Source organism: Mastigoproctus giganteus, chromosome 1 (genome assembly GCF_048544385.1).
Source record: "Mastigoproctus giganteus isolate SK-2022 chromosome 1, ASM4854438v1, whole genome shotgun sequence".
In the NCBI taxonomy this organism is placed as follows: domain Eukaryota; kingdom Metazoa; phylum Arthropoda; class Arachnida; order Uropygi; family Thelyphonidae; genus Mastigoproctus; species Mastigoproctus giganteus.
Genome location: NC_143575.1, coordinates 37,183,382 through 37,206,206, shown reverse-complemented (window position 1 = coordinate 37,206,206; position 22,825 = coordinate 37,183,382). Strand labels below are relative to the sequence as shown.

Here is a 22,825-nt window from a genome sequence, read left to right as displayed (position 1 = left end):
CAGAGGAGGTGGAATTCCTGTGTGGTGTGGGCACCACACTTCGACCCCTACTTACATTGGTTCGCAACTGGGTGGTCACCTCCAGTATGCTAGGAGCCATATTTTTGGACTTGCACATGGGGTTTATACCCAGGGTTACTAACAGTCCCACAATCATGAAGGTGTAAGCAGAGGATTTGGCTGTCACAGACCAACTGGACATTGCCGAAATTAGGTCCACTTGACGTGAGTGTCACAAGAATATCAGTTCCATCAGCCTTTTAGACTCCCAGGTAGCAAGCACAGCTTGGCAAATCTTAGAGAGAATGTCTGCAACAGCCTCAAGGGTCAATATATATTTGTGCAAAAATATATATGAAATAAACTGTAAATATATTCATGTCTTCTAACCCTAAGCCTTAAAGTTGACCTTAAAATCTTACATGATTTTTTTATGCTCTATATATTCCACTTATACAGTGGAATATATGGTACCTTGTTTTTTGAATAATGTACTCAGCTGTATCTATATGAACAAATTTTTTTCCAAAATTTATGCAACGTTTTGAATTTAGCAAAACTACTCTTAACTAAATCAGAGTAGGCAGAGAGAGAGAGAGAGAGAGAGAGAGAGAGAGACAAGTGATTGTTGCACTGCTTCTACTAAGATGTAGAAGCAGCGCATTGGGGGGCGCTGACTCTCTTTAGAAAATACAGCTGCGAGTTACAGGCTCTGAAAAAAACGATAAGTGTTTGCTTTTTATTTACATAATTGTTATTTTATATTGTACTTAATACGTAGTCTTATAGTTCTAATTACGCTGGTTATTTTTATTTTAATTTATATAAACAGTTTTTGTAGATATACGTAATACTTTATAAAACCGTTAGTCCGTTCGAATCTTGCAGGCATTGTTTTTTGTTTATAGTGATAGGGAATTCAAATTTTTAATTGAGGTAGCTAGGTAGCTCTAACGTATAATTATAGAAACAGTAATACGCTTCACTGTTTCTATTAGATAGCGTAGTATTGACATTTAATTTAATTTAATTTATTGATCTTATTAATTTAAAATATCATGCCCCAAACCAGAGCAGCAAAGCAACGGGCACAAAGTGGCAGGAGTGCTGTGACTCGTGGGAGAACTGAGGGGGGCGATTCTCCAACGCATCACAGCCTAAAAAAATGTGCAACTTGTGAAATGTTTGCCGAACTATCTGGAACGGAACATGATATTGCCATGGGGGATGTCTTTGTGTGTGCACGATGTAAGAAGTGTAAGGAAATCAGGCGACAACTCAGCGTTGTTATGGACCTATATGAGAGTTTGAAGGACAGGGTGGATGCCCTCAAAACATCTAAATTGAGGGGCCCATCAGGCTCTCAGCTGCCCACATCGACGCCAGAGCTTGCACTTGGTCATCACGCAACACAGCGGCAACCCCCAACGCAGATTGCGCTGGTCCCAAAGGAACTAGTAGTTGTTGGTGACTCTATTGTCAGGGAAACGGGAAATATATTGTGTAAAAAGGATAGGTGGAACAGGACCAGGGTATGTCTGCCAGGGGCAAAGGTTGATGACGTTGTAGAGCAGATATCATCTTTTAGGGGCACAAAAGGTGATATAGTTGTACACGTTGGCACTAATGATATTAAGAGTAGGAGACCGGCGGAATTACTTAGCAAGTACAGGTCACTGTTGAAAAAAAGCCGTTAAATAGGGTTGAATTTGAAAGTGTCTGCAATTCTGCCCAGACACGATAGGAGGGAGTATATGATGAGAGCCTTGTCGATCAATTCGGCCCTGGAAAGATTGTGCAAGGCTCAAGGGATAGAATTTTTTTCAGCCTGGACTGTACTTGTTAACAGGAGAGACTGCTTCTACAGGGATGGGATACACTTAAATAGAAAGGGTGCAAGAATATTTGCTGATGCTATCGAGGCAGTGTTAGGTGGGTCGGAAAACTGATAGCTTGGGGGGATACAAGGACTAATATTTTAACAGTAGCCATAGGCAGAGGTGAAGGTGATTCTTGCACAACTTCTATTAGAATAAGTAGCGACCTGGAGCGAGGGGTGTTGGGGGTTTCGGGGACGGATGGCAGTCATCGTGAAACAGGTGGGTATATGGGATGTGTTAGAGTAATTAAGAATAGGTGCATGTATACTTGCATGTATACCAATGCTAGAAGTATAGTAAATAAATTTGATGAATTTGAAGTGTTGGTCAAGACATCAAAGGCGGATATTGTTGGGATATCAGAGAGTTGGTGTCACACAGATATAAGGAATGCCGAACTGGAATTTGGGGAGTACAATGTGTACAGAAAGGATAGACAGGATAGGAAGGGAGGAGGTGTTATGCTGTTAATAAAAAAAAACAAAATCAAAAGAAGTGCATCCAGTTGATATAGATGAACAGTGCACTGTTGAGTCAGTTTGGTGTGACATAAGCACTGCGAAAGCAAAAATAAGAGTAGGAGTGTGTTATAGGCCTAATGACTTGAATGAGTACAATAAACAATTGTACAGAGAAATAGAGTGGGCTAGTAAATCGGAATATCTTATAATGGGGGATTTTAACTTCCCAGATATTGACTGGAACTCGTGGGTTGGGCACTCACACACTAGTCAGACTTTTGTGGATTTATTGGATGATTGTTTTCTGCAGCAGCATGTTCGAGAGGCAACCAGAGAAAGTAATACTCTTGATCTGGTTATCAGCAGTGATTGAATTTGCAGATAAAAGAACCACTAGGTGGCAGTGATCACAGTGTACTGACGTGGGATTTACTTAAAGATTTAACTACTATCAGGGGTAAAGGAAAGGGGTTTTGCTTCCGTAAAGGTGAGTACAGTGGTCTCAGACAGTTTTTAAATTCTGTACAGTGGGATCAACTGACGATGTTGCCAACAGTAAATTCTAAGTGGGAAGCATTCAAGGAATTAATCGTGGAAGCTACTAAAAGGTTCATACCTATTAAGAAATATTGTTCAAGGTTTAGGCCTAAATGGTTGTCAAATGAACTAATGAGACTCGTAACAGAGAAGAAAAATGCATGGGATGCATATAAATTATCAAGCAACTCAGAAGCATATGGCAGATATAAGTTAATCTGTAATCAGGTCACAAAGGAGGTTCGGCAGGCGAAGGCAGATTACGAGAAATCCTTGGCAAAAGATGCTAAGAAAAACAGCAAGGATTTCTTTACTTATATAAACTCTAAAAGGAAGGGGATGAATCTGATCGGTCCACTTGACATCGATGGTTCGACTGTTGATGATCCTGCTCAGATAGCAAACAAACTGAATGAGTATTTTGCATCTACATTCACACGTGAGGAATTATTAAGGTTTGAAAATGGCAGAAGGTTATCAAATTGTAGCAGTGTGCTTAATGATTTTGTAATAACCGAGAGCAAAGTGGAAGAGAAATTGTTGAAGTTAAACGTAAGAAAAGCACCTGGGGTGGATGGGATCTATCCAGTTATATTAAAGGAGACGGCAAAGCAACTAAGCAAACCCTTAACCATAATTATGAGAGCATCCTTGGACTCAGTGGAGGTTCCCATGGACTGGAGATGTGCAAATGTATCCCCAAATCACAAAGGGGGATTGAAGGGTGACACGAGTAATTACAGACCAGTTAGTTTAACTTCTGTTCCGGGTAAAATAATGGAGTCGCTGGTTAAGGATGCATTGCAGGATCATCTAGACAAGACTGCAGCAATAATTCAGACACAGCATGGGTTTGTTAAGGGAAAGTTTTGTCTGACAAATTTTATAGGATATTATGATGTCGTTACAAAGGAACTGGATGCAAAAAATAATTTTGATATCGTATATTTGGATTTCAGGAAAGCTTTTGACACTGTTGCGCATGTAAGACTATTGTACAAATTGGAGCAGAATGGTATTAGGGGTAAGTTGCTACAATGGATAAAAGGATGGTTAAGTGCTAGAAGACAGAGGGTGGTAATCAATGGGTGCTGCTCTTCTTGGACTAATGTTATTAGTGGAGTCCCACAGGGTTCGGTGTTAGGTCCACTGTTGTTTTGTATATTTATCAATGATATTGATGAAGGTATATCAGGCTTAGTGTCGAAGTTTGCAGATGATACAAAGGTTGGCAGGGTTGTTAATGACAGTAATGGCAGTGTGCTACTGCAACAGGATCTAGATAATTCGGGCAGATGGGCTAAGAAGTGGTAACTGAAGTTTAACCTTGACAAATGTAAAGTACTACATATGGGTAGAAGTAACCCCAGAGAAACGTACCAACTGTGTGGTACTACACTTAAGGTGGCAGAAAATGAAAAAGACCTGGGAGTAATTGTGCAGGTAGATATGAAGTTTTCTGAGCAATGCAGACAGGCTGCCAGGGCAGGTCATGGGGTTTTGTCAATGATATATAGGAATTTTGCTAGCAGGGAAAAGGAGGTGATTATCCCTCTGTATAAGGCAATGGTCAGGCCACGGCTTGAGTACTGCGTACAGGTCTGGAGGCCTCATTTTAGGAAGGATGTAGATTTACTTGAGCGTGTACAGAGAAGGGCAACAAGATTGGTGAGGGGAATGAAGGGATCCTCTTACCAAGAGAGGCTTAAGTTCTGCAAATTGCAGTGGCTGGAGACTAGGCACCTGCGCGGTGATCTGATTGAGGTATATAAGGCCTTGAATGTGTTGAGCACGCTGAATTCTGATGGGATCCTTCCACTTGTTCAGATTACGAATCTAAGGGGGCATAAATTCAAATTAAGAAAAGACAGATGTAGAATAGATGTGCGGAAATTTTCCTTTAGCCAGCGGGTGGTTAATTGCTGGAACAAACTTCCATCTGTTGTTGTGGAAGTTGATAGGTTGAATAAATTTAAAGAGGAACTGGACAGGCATTTGGAGGGAATGGTGTGATTTTTTTTTTTTTTTTTTTTTTTTTGGCTGATGCTGCATAAGCTCATACATTTGCTTTCTTGCATCACATGCCACTACTACTACTACTACTATGTCAGAGATTACAAGCAGTGTCAGAGATTACAAGCAGTGATGTACAAGCGATGTGAGCAAGCGAGATGTCAGAGATTACAAGCAGTGCTGGGGATTTTCACGGAACAAGTAAATACATGGTGTGCATTAGGGTTACTAAGAGTAAAAACAGTTCCATGTATGCTAGGAGCATAGTAAACAAATTTCTTGATTAATTTGACTTACTGGTTAAGTAAGTCAAATTAATCATTAATACTGTTCAAAGTTTAGGCCAAAATGGATCAGATGAACTAATGCGACTCGTGGCAGAGAAAAAAAAATTTATACTAAGAAAAATTGTTGAAGTTAAACATAAGAAAGGCAGCTGGGGTGGATGGGCTCTATCCGGTTATGTTAAAGGAGGTGGCAAAGAAAGTAAGCAAACCCTTAGCCATAATTATGAGAGCATCCTTGGATTGAGGTGAGGTCCCACGACTGGAGATGTGCAAATATATCCCCAATTCACAAAGGGGGATAAAAGGATGACACACCTGTTAGTCTAACTTCTGTTCTGGGGAAAATAATGGAGTCATTGGTTAAAGAAGCATTGCAGAATCATCTAGACAAGACTGCAGTAATAATTCAGACAACATGGGTTTGTTAAGGGGAAGTCTTGTCTGACCAATTTGATTTTTTTTTTTTTTTTTTTTTTTTTTTATGAAAAACCCCAAACACGAAAGGTATCAAAACCTATAGTACTTAGTACCGTGCATGGGTTGAAGGAGAAGTATGGGGGGGGGGGGGGGCGGAAACTTTGCTCTAGAGACTAAACATGGGTTTCACCACTCCAAGCCTCCAATAAGCAAAGTGAATTTTGGATACTACGTTGTGGTTACAAAGGAACTGGATGCAAAAAATAATTTTGATATCATATACTTGGATTTCTGGAAAGCTTTTGATACTGTAGCACATGGAAGACTGCTATACAAATTGGAGCAGTATGGCATTAAGCGCAACTTGCTACAATGGATAAAGGGATGATTGAGTAGAAGACGACAGAGTGGTGATAAATGCACACTGCTCTTTGTGGACTAATGTTATTAGTGGAGTCCCCCAGGGTTCGGTTTTGGCTGATGCTGTATAAGCTTGCTTTCTTGAATCATATGCCTCTACTAATGCCAAAGTTATGAAATGCAGACATTGAAAGGATATCACAAATATAGTAAGACATGAGGGATGCAGAATTTCAGAATCTGAGGGGTATACAGTATGTACAGAAATAACTTTCTTTTTTTTTTTGGCTTTCCTTTCTGTGAAAGCAGTCCAGAGACAATACTATGGAAACTCCACTATGTGTACGTAAAGATGCTGTACATATATTTCAAGTGGTAAATATATTTCAATGTAGTATTGTGTTATGCTGTTTATAATGAGTGATTGACCTCTTAACCCAGTCAGCAGAAGAGTATACCACCCACTAGTTCCGTCCTTGTCAACAGGCAGGACAGTTATTCTCCTTAGTTAAGAAGCACACAGGATCTATTGCAATGCACCCAGTCGAAGTGGTGGGCCAGTGCAATGTTGAATCAGTTTGGTGTGACAGCCCTGAAAAACAAAAATGAGAGCTGGGGTGTGTTATAGGCCTCTGTATAGTAAACAACTATGCAGACAAATGCAATGGGCGGGTAAATCAGAATGTCTTATAATGGGGGATTTTAACTTTCCAGATAGTGACTGGAACTTCTGTATTGGAAACTCACACAGTGGCAAGGCTTTTCTGGGATTACCGCAAGACTACACTGGCATATTAGAGAGGTAACAAGTGAAAGCAATACTCCAGATCAGATTACACTGGTCGGCAAAAAAACATTTTCTTCGCTCCCTGTTAAAATTCATGGTGATTTGAGGTTGCTGAATTTAAATATGGCAACCATATTGCTGTAATACCTACCACTTTTAAGGGAGAAGGGATTAAAGTCAAAAACTAAGTTTCTAGTAAAAAAAAAAAAAATTCATATATTTTAAGAAAATGTTACATACAGTACTAAATATTGAACAATGGGTCTATTAACCTTATTCTATTTACAAAAATGTTTGTCTGATAACAAAACATTAATTTTGTCATTTTTTTGTATTTTATAATCGTCCATTGGTGTCTCCCATACAAGATTCCAATAGTAGTTTGCAAACATATTTGGATTCCATTTTTCCTGGTATCTTTTTTTCCATTTGAGAAATATTTTGGTGAAACCTTTCACTGTGTTTATCGGAGACCATTAACAAATTTTCAGGGGAAAAAAAAAGCCCAAATGGAAATGCAGGATATGAAGCTTTAACGACATGTTGCATCCCAAACCTCTGTATGCTAAAATTAGCTCATCCACAATTTCACTGTAATTTTGTGATTTCTCAAATTGTCTAAAAAGTTCTGGCAGACATTTTCGAATGCCTTCCAGGCTCTTATATTTGCAGCATTTATTTTTTTAGTAAATTCTTGGTAGAGCAGTTTGATTTGAGAACCACAAAACTTCCCTCTTTTATCTTGGCCTCACTGATTCGAGGAAACTTTGCTTCAAACAGGAAAATCTTTGTTTTTTCCATCACTTTCACAAATATTTTTTATCAAACCTAGCTTGATATGCAATGGAGGTAAATAGATTTTTGACTTATCTACCAAAGGAGGATGTGCTACATTTTTCTGGCCTGGTGTAGTTTCTGAACAGTCAGGCCATTTTTTAACCATGTAGTGGCAATTCTTCATTTGGCTGTCCCACTTGCATAAAAAGCAGCAGTATTTAGTGTATCTACCTTGCAACCCAGTCAGCAAAGCTGCCACTTTTAGGTCAGCACAGATATTCCATTTGTATTCTTGATAGCATACTTTTTTTCAAAAGAACCTGTAGGTTCTTGTATGTTTCCTTCATGTGAACTGCATAGGCCAATGGTATAGATGGATACTTATTTCCATTATGGAGTAAAACTGCTTTCAAACTGACCTTGGATGAATAAATGAAAAGTCTCCACTGCTCGGAGACGTGCTCCAGATGTAACTCTTTCATTAATTCCTGGGCATTGTTACAATAAAGCAAAGCACCATCCATGGAGTAATAGTTCTTTATGTTAGAGTGCCTCTTCCTATAAAAAGTCACCTCAATACCCTTTTCAAGAATATTCCATTACTGAAGCAGTAATCCTAGTAAATGAGCTTTGGTTTTGGAGAGGTCCAAATCTCTGACAAAATCGTTCAATTCTGCCTGAGTGATTAGCTGCGGCATTGCAGTATCAAGAGTTGAAAAGTCTGGATCTGTACTCATTCTCGATTCTGTATCTTCTGGAGACTCCTTTTCCCATCCTGAATCAGAGTCAAGTCCACAAATTTCTGGTGACTGGCTCTGGTATTGTATCATCGTGAGGAACTGGCCTTAGAGCAGGTGTGTTGAAATACTCTATGCTTGTATTTCCCAGAAAAACCAAAAATATTTGTCATGGAAAAGTAACAATCGTTTATGTGGTCTCGAGGTTCCCACCATATTACTGGAACAGCAAAAGGCATCGATTTATGACTACCTCTAAGCCAGCCTGTTAATGTCCTTGACATTAGCTTCAGGAAATCTTTGGAACCCATACTTTACTTTAATCTCCGACTTTACATCCAAAACAGAGTTCATAGCTTTTCTCACAAGTTGTGACAGTGGCTTCTGCTGCAATTTTAATACTACTTCTGCACAAATGTAGCAAACGCAATCGGGCTTATTTGGGCAAGAATGCGACATATTTCATGTACAGTTGAGGTGGGCACACATAAGAACAAAATTAAGAAATTATAGATTTCTATTTATAATTTAAACACAGTTTGTACTTGTGCACAGAATACTTGTTTATAAACACTTAATTCACTAAAACACTTGTTCACTTTGTTCACTACTCGCTCTCTGAAACGTACACTTTTGGCAATATGAAAATGCTTGCTTGGTGTGGAATCCACTCAATATATACTGGTAGAGAAGTTTCTAGAAGGCTCAATGTTTTTAGAGAACTCCGTTGAAGATTCTAGAACCTTCCAGAAACATCCTGTCCTTTCTTCTACACATATCAATATTCCAGAACATTCCGAAACATTCTTGAATGTTGTATAAAGCTCCTGAACATTCTATAAAAAAATTAAAAAGATATAAAATAGATGGAAAAGATTATTAAACCAACTACAGGTCTTGGTTTTCAGTCATTAACCAATGATATTTAAAAACTGAGGGTGGTGAGAACTTTTTAAGCACATATCTGAGTTTTTGAACATATTTCCTACAAGAATCTGTCAAAATTATTTCAAGGAGTAAATTAAGGCAGACTAGTGTTATCTGTAGCAACATTTCATGCATAAGAATTTGCATATAAAAGAATCAAGTGGTGGCAGCAATCACAAGTGTACTGATGTTGTATTTGCTTAAAGATGCAACTACTGTCAAGGGCAAAGGCTTTAATTTTGCGTTTTGTAAAAGCGACTACAATTGTCTCAGACAATTTTAAATTCTATTCAGTGGGACCAACTGATACAACAGCAAATTCTAAACCAGCAGCAGAGAAGAAAAATACATGGAATGTACATAAATTATCATGGGATGGAAAAACCTATAGTAGGTATCACGTCGCAAAGTGGGCTGGGCATGGTAATATAGATTATGAGACATCTCTGACGAAGAAATGTAGAAAAGAGTTCTGTAACTTATACAAACTCTAGAAAGAAAGGGATGAATCACACTAGTCTGCTAGATATGAATGGTATCTATCGCTGATGATCCTACTCAGATTGCTGACAAACTGAATAGATATTTAGCATCTACAATCATACATGGGAAACTTTTTAGCAATAGGGATACTACAAGTTTATCAAATTTTAACAGTGAGCTAAATGATTTTGTGATAACTGAGAGAAAGTTGAAATTGTTGAAGTTAAATAAAAAAAAGGATCAGAGGTGGATGGTATCTATCCAATTATATTAAGGAAAGTAGCAAGGGGATAAACAAACTTTTGGCTATAATTATGAGAGAAATCTTAGATTCAGGGGCAGTCCCTATGGACTGGAGATGTACAAATGTATCCCCAATTCAAAAAGAGGGATAAAAGAGCAAGTAATTACAGACCCTTAAGAATGACATCTGTTCAGGTGGTAGATGACTTTCATCAACCGGTGAAATACCACCACTTTGCTTATTGGAGGCTTGAAGTGGTGAATCCCATGTTTAGTCTCTAGAGCAAAGTTTCCGGCATCCCCCTCTCCCCATACTTCTCCTTCAACCCATGCACGGTACTAAGTACTATAGGTTTTGATACCTTTCGTGTTTGGGGTTTTCATAAAAAAAAATAAATAATAAATAATGAAGCCAATAGTTAAAGTAACACAAGGCCATTAGACAGGAATGCAGTTATACCTTAAGTAACTTAGAGGGGAACAGGCATTCTGTGCGCAAGCAGACATTGTCTAAAACATTTTTGGATCCAATATCTTTCTATTTCAGAAGATTTAGGAGAAATCTGGTTGGCCTGCCTCCCTAAAAATCCACTCATGCACAACTTCTCAATGGTAAGCCCTGTTACGCCACTTAGGTGGCAACGAATGTGTAGAGTGGTTCTCTTCAAGATGCCTGATCAGCGTGAAGAGGAAAAGACCAAACCCTCTAGCACATGACAGCATGATGAAACAAATGGTCTTCAGTCCCCAGCGGCTTTCACTCCCCCTCTTACAGCAGTGAGAGGATCAGAGTGGAAGCAGAGGGTGTTAAGAATCTCTGGGTACGACCAGGCTGCCATGCACGGAAACTGAACTTGGCCTGTTACAACATAAGATCGCTCATCAGTGAAGATAGGATATTAGAGCTGGAAAAGGAATTAGAATATCATCTGTTTGGCTGAAACAAGCAGAAGAAATGAATCACTTATAAGTTTATCAAGTGGAAATCTGCTGTACACCAAAGGAAACAGTGAAAGGAGTGAAGGTGAAGTTGGCTTTCTGGTCCATAAAGATATAAAAAAACAACATTTTGGAATTAAAAAGTACATCACCAAGGGTGTCAAGACTACTACTCAGGATTTCTAAGCGGAACAAGCTAAAGGTTATAATAATTTATGTACCAACATCGAGCCATGATGACGATGAAGAGGTTGAAGAAATGTAAACCAAAATTGAAAGTCTTCTAGATCAGCAGAAAACCCACTACACTATCATTACGGGGTATTTCAATGCTAAGGTTGGAAGGAGAGAAAAGAGCGCAGAAAGGGGAACTATAGGAAATTTTGGAATTGGTGAAAGAAATGAAAGATTTGTGGAATTTGCAGAATCTCGAGGAATGTCAGTAATGAACACTTTTTTTCAAGAAAAGAGTGACAGAAAGTGAACATGGAGGAGCCCACATGGATTAACAACTAATGAAATCAACTTCATCCTCACTAGCAGAAATATCCAGAATGATGTTACCATCTTGAACAAGTTAAATGTTGGAAGTGATCACAGAATGGTAAGATGCACACTTGATATATATGTAAGAAAAGAAAGGAAAACAACTGACTCGAGTAAATAATACGAAGGTCTTTGAGATAACATCTCTCTCTCTCCGGGGTAACTCAGAAATTTTTTTTTTTTTTTTGGCTGGTGTAGCAAAAGCCTCAGGCTTCCTTGAACTACACACTAATAATAATAATAATAATAATAACAGAAGAGGAGAGAAAAAGGAGTATTTACTGGAACTTAAGAACACATCTGAGCTTCTGCAAACTGTTCAGGATCAAGATATCGACAAGGAATACTACAACTTTCTGAAAGTGATAAAACCCAAGAAACCTATAGGTAAAAAGAAATCCAAAGAAGAAAAAATTAGTCAAGAAACACTTGTCATGATGAACCGAAGACGACAAATGAGGAGCAAGATAAACACCAACAAGGATAAAATGGAGTATACCGAGTTATGCAAAGCAATTAGAAAGAGACTCATAGAGGACATAAGGTTTAACAAAAGAAAAGTAGAACAAGCATTAAGGAAAAACAAAGGACTTAAATCAGCAACCATGAGCAGGAATACAGAAAGACAAATGACACTGAAACTTTTTTTTTTTTTATCGTATGATGTGAGCAATACACGAAGGAACCAGTTTTTTTCTGCTTCCTTCGTGTATCGTGGCCATGAAATCCAACCGGATAGTGCAGCACCATCATGATACCCAAGCCCAAGGCAGGATTTGAACCCGCGAACTTTGAGTTGCCAGGCAGACACTTTACCCACCTGGCTAGTCTGGTCGGGATACTGAAACTGAAGAATAGCGATGGTGTACTTATAAATAGCAGAGAATGCATAATTCAAATAGCAGAAGACTACTGTAGAGAATTATACAAGGAGCGAGGGGATGATGTCAAAAATGGATCACAAATTAGTAACACATACGACATACCTGATATCTTTACCGATGAGTTGGAACATGCATTGAAGAAAATGAAGAATCGGAAATCCCCAGGGGAAGATGAAGCTACTGTAGAGTTGTTAAAACTGAGAGGAAGAGACATGACACAGAAACTGGCAAGCCTCTTCACAAAATGCATTAGAAAAGGTGTGATGCCTAAGCAGTGGAATAATGCAGTCATAGTTTTGCTGCATAAGAAAGGAGATAAATTGGAAATTATAGACCAATTAGCTTGTTGTTCCACATCTACAAGTTCTTCACAAGGGTTATTACTGACAGATTAGAAAGAATACTTGATGAGAATCAACTGAAAGAGCAAGCTGGCTTTATGACAGGATTCTCAAATATGGATCACCTTCAAGTAATATCACAGCTAATGGAGAAAGTAAATGAATATAAAACACCATTACGCCTGGCATTTGTGGATTATGAAAAAACATTTGACTCCATATAGCATAAGGCAATGTTTCGGGCACTGGAAAGACAAGGCATAGATACCCCATATATTATGATTTTGAAGAAAATATATGAGAACGCTACCTCCTTTATTAGACTAGACAAAGACAGTAAGAAATTTAAAATTGAGAAAGGAGTTCAACAAGCACACAATATCTCCGAAGTTGTTTACTGCTGCCCTTGAGGAAGCTTTCAGAAGATTAGACTGGTAGCAGAAAGGAGTCAATGTGAATAGAGGGTTCCTCCTAAACCATTTACGATTTGCAGATGACATTGTAATCATAAGCCATGATCCCAAAGAATTAGAGGAAAATCTTAATCAGTTATGCAGAGTTAGTAAGGATTTCAGACTAAAGATGAACATGGCTAAAACAAAAGAAATGAACAATTATGCCACAGAAAAGGTTATAATGATTGAAGGAACAGTAATTGAAAAGGTGGATTCATATACTTATCTGGAACAAGTCATTAGCTGTAATAATGATAAATGGCTGGAAGTCAAGAAAAGAATAAATTTCGGATGGATAGCATTCATGAAATATAGTCACATACTGAGGAGCAATATCCCAATTTGTCTGAAACGTAAAATAATGAACCAATGTATACTCCCCACCATGACCTATGGAAGTGAAACTTGGGCACTTACCAAAAGAATGGAAGAGAAGCTGGGAACTACACAGTGAAGAATGGAACAAATTATATTAAGAATCAGCATGTTAGATAAGAAGAGAAGCACGTGGATTAGGCAGGAAACTCAAGTAATGGACATCCTTATTAACTAAACGTAAAATGGTCTTGGGCAGGACACCTAGTTCGAAGACATGATGACAGATAGACTAAGAAAATAACAGAATGGTACCCGAGAGTAGCTAGAAGAAAACCTGGAAGACAATGACAGATATGGTCAGATGAAATTCATGAGTTTGTGGGTAGAAAATGGATGGCCATTGCACAAAACAGAAGGAACTGGAAAGTTGCTGGAGAGGCCTTCGTCCTGCAGTGGATTGATAATGGCTGATGATGCAGGTTTTTTTTTGTTAGTTTTTGGCGCTTTGGCTTCTGTGACCATAATGCACCTCCCAAAAGTTTTTGCATTTTGCCCTGATCCAAGCCCGAGGCGGGATTCAAACCCGCAACCTTTGGGTTGCCAGGCAGTCACTTTACCCACCTGGCTAGCCCGGTCGGCTATGATGCAGTTATAAAGTAGTCTAAGGATGGATTTGTTAAAGGGCAATCGGGTCTGACCAACATGATTGGATACCATCACACAGAACAAAGGAACTGGATACAAAAAATAATTTTGATATCATATACTAAATTTCAGAAAAGCTTTTTATACTGTTCCATATTAAAGACTGCTATACAAATTGGAGCAGTGTTGCATTAGAAACAAGTTACTGTTATGGATAAAGGTTTGGTTTAGTGGGAAAAGACAGGAAGTGGTTAACAATGGGCATCGCTCTTCTTCAACTAATATTATTAGTGGAGTCCCTCAGGGTTCAGTGCTGGGCCATTGTTTTTTCTCTATTTATTAATGATATTGATGAAGGCATATTGGGTTTAGTTCTATAGTTTGCAGATGATATAAAGGTGGCATGAAAGTAATCAGAGTATGCTACTACAACAAAATATAGAAAAATTAGCAAGATGGGCTGAGAAGTGACAAATGAAGTTTAAAATTGATAAATGCAAGGTACTGCATATGGGTAGCAGTAATTCCAGAAAAACATATTATATGGTACAACACTCTGAGTAATGGAGAATGAAAAAGAGCTGGGGGTGATTGTGCAGTCACTCATTAAGTTCTCTGAGTGGTGCAGAAGGGCTGCTAAGACAGTTCATGGGGTTTCGGCAATGGTATAAGAAATTTTTCTAGCAGGGATAGGGGTGATTATTCCACTGCATAAGGCAATAGTTATGCCACATCTTGAGTAGTGATTACAGGTATAAAAGCCTCATTTGCAAAAGGATGTAGAGAAGAGAAGAGAAAAGAAATTAGTGGGGGGAAACAAAAGAGCACTCTTACCAAGAAAGACTTCAGTTTTTCAAATTCCAGCATCTGGACAACAGGCACCTACAAGGAGATCTGATTGAGGTGTTTAATGCTTTAAATGAGCTAAATGGTGATGATATCCTCTTTCCTATTTAGACAAAACAAGAGGAAGCATAAATTTAAATTGAGGAAGGATGATTGCAGGCTAGATGTGTGGAAATTTTCTTTCAGCAGTGGTTAGTTGATTGCTAGAAAAAAAATTCCATCTGACATTGTGGAAGTGGGTAGTTTGAACAAATTTAAGAAAGACCTAGAAAAATTATGGAAGGGGATGGCCAGGTGATGTGGGAAGCGCGATTTTTTTTGCAGTATAAGCTTGCTTTCTTGCATCATTTGTCACTACTAATACATTTAAATCTACTTACATAAAGCATATCTGTAGAGAGAAGTTTATTAAACATATATTATGACAACATGCACTAAAAATGCATAATGGAAGATATAAATTTATAACTACATAAGAGTTCAACACTAAATCTGTGGTGTTCTCAGATTTAATGATGAATTCTCATGTTGTCAACTCCAATTCAAGTTTGTTGCTTTCACTTTGGGTTGGTTGGCTAATTACAATACATTTACACAACAGTAACTAAGACTATTGTGTACTGTGGCTCAATATAGATAAGTGGTCAAATGAAAACACATGAGTATTTGAGTGGGTCATGGTTTGAGCCCACATGACTGCTAAATAAGCTTAACACTTATATTCATCATCAAAATAATTAACTGTAAACTTCTCTGACCTAGGGGCTGTGACAGAGTATAAACAAGTACATATTCCTGTGTTTATAAAAGTATAATTTCTGAAGGATGGTGTTTTTAAGATTCACTGTGAAATCAACTAAAATTTTACAATGGAGAAATTGAATGTTATGCAGCAGCAAGTGCCTCTGCCTGAGGCTAATTAACTCAAAATACCAAATATAAACCATAGTAAAAGTTTCTCCAGCCACCAATCATCGGATCTGAACTTGAAACTTTTTCTCAAGACAGGCAATGGCTAAACTAGCTAAGTAGATACAAATACACTGATGTTTGTGGTCTTCCACCAAGAAAAAAAATTTATAAACTAGGAGCATGCTTTTTTTTTTTTTAAGTTTTCATAATAGAGGAAGAAAAGTCTAAAACAACGTATGCTTTCCAGTAAATACTTCCCACAGGAAAACTACTTTTTAAGTGTTAATACCATTTTATTACCTCTAAATATCCACTTGCTTTTCTAGATTCCTAATCACTCCCTTCAAGTAAAACTCTCCCAAGTCTCTATGTATATAACTAGAAATTTAAAAATAAAAAAATAAATACAAGGTTAAAGATTTTCTACATCCTTAAAGGGAAGCAAATGTCAAATGAGTTGCTAATAAAACTTTATTTAAAATCGTCAATATGATATTTAGCATTAGTTTTTGTAATGCCAAATGGTGCAAGGAAGCAAGCATACATAACATTATCTACAAAAAAAGAAAATTATGCACATTGTCTGCTCATCCTCTAATAATTTGTCTAATCCTCCCATGAATTTATTCAAACTTCCACAATATCAGATGGAAGACTGTTCCAACAACCAAACTCTCAATTTGTGCCCCTTTATGTGTGCGATCTGAGAAAGAGTATGGATGTCTTCAGCATTTGTTTAACGAATTCATTTAAAGACTTAAATATTTCAATCAGGTCTCCTTGCAGGCAGCTGATTTCCAGAACTGATTAGTTCTTGTCTGTATAGCTTTCTTTAGTTTCCCAAATAACTGGGCATAAAGGATTAATTTCTTAAGGAAACCATCTACTAAGAATCATATTTCCATTTCTCTGAAGTGTAACTTCAGAGAAATGGAAATATGATTCTTATGAAATATGAAATCCTTCATTTATAATATAATATACCTGAATCCTTCATTTATAATATCCTCCTAAATTTATAATATGTAAATAACTGCATTTGGTCACAAAATGGTTGGATTTATTATTTTAGATTTATTTTAGGTAAATCTAAAATAATTCACTTCAACTTGAAAACTTCAACCATAATACTAGAAAGAGAACTAAAAGGTGAGATGCTATCATTTGATTCTCAAGGAATCAAAACTGAAGAATACAAATTAAAAGTAGACTCTTACACTTTATATAAAAAAATAAAAAAAATGTCATCATAAAAACTAAATAAAATTCACTGTCATTCATTTTAAAATCATTGCCACTGAAACAAAAACAATAATAAAAAAATACAAAAGATTAAAAACTAATTGTATTAAAAATAAGTTTATTGCTTTCGTTGAAGAATTTTTAATGATTCCTAACAGAAGAATAAATGATCGCCCCCCCTCCCCCCCACTTCAAATTAAAGGAAGTTATCTGCAATTTTATTCTTATAAAGATATGTCACACTGATTCGAATTACTCCTAAATAATGATCTCCTAATAAGGTCATGTGTTTCGGTGAGTAATTAACTTTTGGGTCCTGTACACCCACCAAATCAATAGAAAAAACGTAAGCGGAGGGCTGATAAATTTTTAAATGCACACGTGAACCCCACTTTTTCCCCCCTCTTTTTGAAAAACCTATCCATAAAAGCTTAAACTAAAAAGAGGTCCTCACCTAAAGTACGATCTTCTATAAACTCAGCGTTACAGTCACTACAGTTTCACTCAATTTTAAAAGAAAGCTCGATTACAATTGAGGTTTTGTCAATTACATAATCCGAAGCCATGCATCCCGTTGGTGGCATCCCATAAAGAATGTAATCTCACGTGTGCCCCAGATTCACACTTAAATTAATTAAAGAGTATATTGTCCATTAGGCCTACCAGACAGGTGCTACGCTTAAAATAATAATAAAAACAGTAACAGTGTAGGGGAAACTACCAACAGTTGCCAACTTCAGATACGACAGACTTACTTTTGTTTAAAAAAACCATTTTTAATATATTAGGATAGTGTTCTAGTTGACACATATCTAGGACTTATCAGGAACCAAAGACCGAAAGATCTAGATTGACTTTAAACAGCACCATCATAACCAGGAAATCACATAACAAAATTCTTTAATTTCTTCGAAAACCACAAAGCACCATCACTCGTTTTACTCACTACCTACCACGAGACCCGGATGATCCCGAAACGGAAGTGAGTGCCGGACCAATTGTTCATTGCTATACAGTACAATGTAGTTCATTTCTCTAATACTGTAGTTTTAAGCTTCATGCTTTGCCTTCGAAGGAATGTAGAACTTTTAATTGAAATGTGATCATTGAAACATATAATAATAATGACTATATAATAAAAAACATCCGGTGTAATTCGTAATATTTTTCATTAGATAAATGTGCAACAATAAGTTTGTTTTGCAAAGGTACAATAACACGCATAGAAAGCAAGGGAAACACTCACATAAAGAGATTCTGAAAAAAATACGCAAAGTGAAGTAGTTAAATTTTGGATGTGAATGAAACCTGCAGTAAAGTTAATTTGGTCATTTATGATAACTGTTAAGCAATGAGACATCATCATATACCAGTAACACTAACAGTGGCGAAACTAAAAATTCTTACCCCACCCCCGACAAACTGCCTAAAGGCTCCGACGTGATCTTTAACAACCAAACCAGATCAGAGCTGTAAAACTCTCTGGCACCTCGGTTTCCCTACGGTAGAAGACCTGGAGGTATGGTAGTTTTGACACTGAACACTGCATTGCTGGAATGCAGAGAAAAAATCTTCCGGTTCCGCTGGGCCCGACTGTAAGAAAACTAGACTCAAAGATGAGGGAAAAACTTTATACCAAATCTCTCTAGCTTTTTAGAGGAATTGAACGTCGTCTGCAATGAAGGAAAAAAGTGGCCAACGCCCGCGCATGAACTACACCACACACACATACAAGAACAAAAATACCCTGCAGACTGAAGAAAGCACAATCTACAAAACACGTACCAGCGTGGCTAGCATAGCCATTTTGATCGTTGTCCTTTCAAATCGTGAGTAAATGGCAGAAATTAATATAGGGTGGGACAAGTGGGCACTTTGTACCAAAGCATCAAAATCGGGCGCAAATGTATTGGATTTAAAATTAATACAATGCATATACAGTATATATATATATATATATATATATATATATTGCTACATTTTAGCTTCGAAATACCGCAAATTGAAAGAGCGAGACGCATTTTTCATTATTTTTTATTGTTAACTTAACCCCAGGGGCTCACATCTAAAATCTGGTGAATATGGGCTTGGCACACCCTGGGTTCTGAGTTGGATATCATCATTCTTCTCTTTCTTGGTGATTCCCTTCTACTTCTCTCTCTCTCTCTCTCTCTCTCTCTCTCTCTCTCTCTCTCAGGGTAATTCAAAAAAAATTTTTTTTGGTTGATACAGCATAAGCTTCCTAGCACCGTATGGCTAATAATAACAATAATATTTATTTATTGGGTAGAGGGCGCGAAATTTTTATTATGATGGGGCAGGAATATCTAGTTATAGCTCTGGTAAAAGGCCTATGTTTCAATCCCGTATATCGACGGGAGGAAGTTTTAATGGCTTTTTTTCATACCTGGACCGAATTAATCGAACTCAGTCGGAATTTGAATGGTTTTTTCTCATTGAAACTCATGTTTTTTCGTTCAGCCTCAAAGAGACAAACCGAACTTAATAATATGTATTATTAAAGACACAATATATATGAGACCTCATGGCCACAGCTACCTTGGCGCTCAGCAATCAAAGAAAATATGAAAAAATTCTGAGTTCGAATACCATGAAGTCTTTTATTTATTATTATTTTTTTTCCCTCCACACTGTGGCCAAATTAATAGATTATGTGTAAAGGTCGCAGGATTTTCAGAAATTCGGGATTTTCATCCAGAAAAGTAAGCAACGACATTAGAATACAGTTACCAAATTTGCAAAAGTCTAAAATACCAGAATCAAGCATTGGGCTATAAATTATACGTTCATGCAACTAAATAAATGTGTTGGGCTATATGAGCCGTTTTGGGCGAGTTAATTCAATTTCATATGAAATTTTACTGTATTCTGCAAATATTTTTCATTTGGAATAAAAACAAAAAAAAAAAAAAAAAATAAGACACCACTGTATAAAGAAGGGCTACGTGAGTTTATAATTTGCTATTCGGTTGGTGATGTCGTTTGATTTATGCATGACCTTTTAACAACCATGTTGTCAACCTTCATAAGGCGATGAAGCATGGGCATATTATATGCCCATGCTTCATAACCTTATCTTTTCCTATGCTGGTTCTAAACCAAACAAAATATCAGATTATAGAGATGTGAATTCAGGTAACACCAAAAGATATTTGTCATAGAAGAGATTATTGTATGCCACACTCAACAAACAACATTGATATTTTCTATGAATTAGGGTACTATTCGTAGAAAGGTAGAGGTATTATTTTCTAAATGAGAGGCCTATTGTATTTTTTCAAATACCCCGCTTGACTTTTCAAAAATAGAACTAGCAATTTGAATTCGCGACTTATTAGCATTAGCATTAGCATTAGTAGAGGCATATGATGCAAGAAAGCATGCTTATTCAGCATCAGCCAAAAAAAAAAAAAAAAAACACACCACTCCCATTTCACCCCTCCGTTCGTTCGAAATACCTGTCCAGTTGAGCCTTAAATTTGTTTAGGCTATCAACTTTAACAACAAGTGATGGAAGTTCGTTCCACCACCCAACCACCCGCTGGCCAAAGGCAAATTTCCGCACATCTATCCGACATCCGTCCTTCCTCAATTTGAATTTATGCCCTCTGAGGTGATTATTTTGAGCAAGATGAAGAATCCCATTGGCATTGAGCATGCTCAAACCATTCAAAGCCTTATACACCTCTATCAGATCACCTCGCCGGTGCCTAGTCTCCAGACTCTGTAATTTGCAAAACTTAAGCCTTTCTTCGTAAGAGCAACCCTTTGTTCCATTCACTAATCTTGTTGCCCTTCTCTGTACCCGTTCCAGCAGCTCTACATCCTTCTTGAAATGAGGCCTCCAGACCTGTATCCAGTACTCAAGGTGTGGCCTAACCATTGCCTTATACAAGGGAATAATTACCTCCTTATCCCTGCTAGAAACTTCCTGTATATCATTGACAAGACACCATGAGCTACTCTTGCAGCTCGTCTGCACTGCTCAGAGAATTTCATATCTGCCTGCACAATTACCCCCAGGTCCTTTTCATTCTCCACCACTGTCAGTGTAGTACCACAGAGTTGATACGTTGCTCTGGGGTTACTGTTTCCCATATGCAGTACTTTACATTTGTCAATGTTAAACTTCATTTGCCACCTCTCAGCCCATCTGTTCAACCTTTCCAGATCCTGTTGCAGCAGCATAGCGTCAGTAGTGTCCTTAACAACCCTGCCAACCTTTGTATCATTTGCAAACTTGGACATTAAACTTGATATCCCATCACCAATATCATTCATAAACACCGAAAACAACAACGGACCCAACACTGAACCCTGAGGAACTCCACTAATAACATTAGTCCACATTGAGCAGTGTCCATTGATTACCACTCTCTGTCTTCTGCCACTCAACCATCCCCTTATCCACAGCAGCAATTTGCCTCCAATGTCACACTGCTCCAATTTGTGCAGCAGTCTTCCATGTGCAACAGTATCAAAAGCCTTTCTAAGATCCAAATATATAATATCAAAGTTATTCCCTGCATCCAGTTCTTTTGTGACTACATCATAGTATCCAATCAAATTGGTCAGGCAAGACCTGCCCTTAACAAAACCATGCTGCGTCTGAGCTATAACTGAATTCTTGTCTAGATGATCCTGCAGTGCTTCTTTAACTAGTGCCTCCATTAATTTACCTGGAACAGAAGTTAAACTAACAGGTCTATAATTACTTGTGTCAGCCTTTGATCCTCCTTTGCGAATTGGGGTTACATTTGCACATCTCCAGTCTATGGGTACCTCTCCTGAGTCCAAAGAAGCTCTCATAATTATGGCTAGGGATTTGCTTACTTCCTTTGCTGCCTCCTTTAATATAACTGGATAGATCCCATCCACCCCAGGTGCCTTTTTTATGTTTATCCTCAACAATCTCTCCTCCACGTTCCTCTCAGTTATTACAAAATCATCCAGCTCACTGCCAATGTTTACTTTACCTACATCATTCTCCTTCCTGAATAACTTTTTTTTTTTTTTTTTTTTGATTTGGTAGTTGTTGGCGCATCGGCTTCTGTGGCCATATTGCACCTCCCAAGGTTTTTTGCAGTACTTTGATCCAAACCCGAGGCGGGAATCGAACCCGCGACCTTTGGGTTGCCGGGCAGGTACTTTACCCTGAATAACTCCTCATGCGTGAATGTAGATGCAAAATACTTGTTTAGATTGTTAGCCACCTGAGCAGGATCCTCAACTGTTGAACCATCAATATCCACTGGACCAATCTGATTCATCCCTTTCCTTCTTGAGTTTAAATAGGTAAAGAACTCTTTTCTGTTTTTCTTTGCATCCCTTGCCAAGGATTTGGGAATTTGATCCGAAGCGTGAGATTTCTCTTAAGGGTACGACCGGTAGAGCGATTTAAAGGAAGGAATTTTTATTAACTTCACCGTTTTTATTCTCCCGTCTACAGCATTCTAAAAGAAGTATTTCGTTGATATAAAACGTTATTAGAACGTAGGTATAGCTTAGCTTAATTATCAGTCATCATCAGTTTTAATTATCATCAGTCAATAAAACGTTATTATAACGTTACTTGGAATATTACTTTGCATAAAACGTTAGTATTAGAGTCCTTCTTTCGGAAGTGAACGTTCTTGTTTCTTATTGACACGCACGATTCATTGAAATATCAAGAGGAGAGGAGGGTTTAAGCTCCAAAACAACTGAGGATAGGAGGCGTCAATATATTTTGTCTATAAATTGCGTGTTTTGGAATAAAAACAAAAAA

The 22,825-nt window shown here is 37.6% G+C and overlaps 1 protein-coding gene across 2 annotated transcripts in view; it reads right to left on the bottom strand.

Moving 5' to 3' along the window:
- The window catches only part of LOC150090710 (leucine-rich repeat flightless-interacting protein 2-like), a 195,059-nt gene extending 177,052 nt beyond the window's left edge, over window positions 1-18,007 (bottom strand). Inside the window, exon 1 of one of the 2 annotated variants that reach the window (XM_090379575.1) lies at window positions 17,991-18,007. The gene's annotated coding sequence lies outside the window, so the exon portion shown is untranslated. Of the gene's footprint in view, window positions 1-17,792 lie in introns of both variants that reach the window. The other variant, XM_090379566.1, reaches the window with a different exon arrangement.
- Between the last annotated feature and the right edge of the window lie 4,818 nt (window positions 18,008-22,825).